A 1,532-nucleotide genomic window follows, 5' to 3' on the forward strand; every position below is an offset into this window, starting at 1 on the left:
CATAACGCCCGACACTATGTGACACATTGCCCCGGCGTCGACACACAGTTTAAACATCATTCTAGCCCGTCGTGGTGGCGCTGCCAAAGATAAGTTATGTCCCCTGCGCACCGCTCGCGATGATGAATGGAGAAGTGTTGGTGGCGGTGTTGGTGTTGTAGTTCATACAGCGTGTTGTTTTTTATTCAGGCGCTTTAGGGTGCGGTTTTAAAAACCTTTGTACGTTTCAGCCGGCTATCTGCTTGTGTCGTGTTTATTAATACGCTTGTGTTAAAAACGGGAGGAGGAAATGTTGTCGGTTTTGGATCGCCCGGCCCTTGTTTGACGTTCCATGAAGAACTCTGCAAACGGTGGCCATTTTGAGGCTGCCTCTCCCCCAGACGCATTCTACGCCTCATTTCCTTCCGATGCGCCGCAAATAGGCGATTGGCTCGAAGGTTATTGCCATTACGGTACTCTGCATATCAGAGGGTCAAACCTCCAGCACTTTTATGTGGACATGACGGAAGGTTGATGTCGACTTTGAGATAGAGAGGTGAGCTAGACGCCAGAAAGACAAAAGTTGTACCGATGGAATATCGCCATCCATAAAAGATCTCTTAGCTTCACATCTCGGCATGTTTACCCAGATTTAAACTATAACCTTTATCTGCCAATGCTGTGAAACAAACGACAATCAATATTTTCGTGCTCTCTTTGGCGTTTGGCAGTGAAAACACCACATTGTGTTGTGTGACGTGGCGGGCTCCACTCAGCCATCACAGAGTACTTAGGGAGAGCGGGGGGGGGGGGGAGAGAGAGGTGGGGAGATGCCGGGAGATTGCAGGGTCCAGATTCTGTCGCTGTGAGTGGACCAGATGCCGGGCTATTATAACAAGTGTTTACTGGGTTGGTTTTCGTGCAATAGTTTTCATGCACGCATACCATGGCCAAGCTGCTCTGGCTGTGTGTGTGTTTGTGTGTGTGTGTGTGTGTGTGTGTGTGTGTGTGTGTGTTTGTGTGTGTGTGTGTGTGTGTGTGTGTGAACATTTGGATCAACATCAGGTGATGAAGGCCTGACAAGCACCATTCACAATCCCACAATGTGTGTGTGTGTGTGTGTGTGTGTGTGTGTGTTTCTATCCTGTGTCACATTTGTGCAAAACTCCCGGTGCACATGCCTTTCCGCCGTGTTCAGCACAGTATGATGCCATCAAGTGGACTTTCTCGGTGACCCTAGTCAGATCTCAGCCAACACATACACACTTTTACAGACACAGACCGGCATACACACAAACCCATGCAAGGAAACAATGGAATGTTTTGATGGCTGCGTTCACATACGTTTATAGAATCAAGATGGAATTTGGGAGAATTCTTCAACCGCAGAGTTCACGACCTCGCACTCAAAATAGTGCGGATGCATAGATAAAACGAGCAAAGACGCAAACTCTTATCTACGTGATTCCCATAGGTTGTAAAAGAGACCAATGTATACACAGCCCATCTGCAGTATCGGTCCCTCTGCAACCAATAGAGTGGCGGTGCCCAAG

Source organism: Pollachius pollachius (assembly GCF_949987615.1).
Source record: "Pollachius pollachius genome assembly, chromosome: 18".
NCBI classification, from domain to species: Eukaryota; Metazoa; Chordata; class Actinopteri; order Gadiformes; family Gadidae; genus Pollachius; species Pollachius pollachius.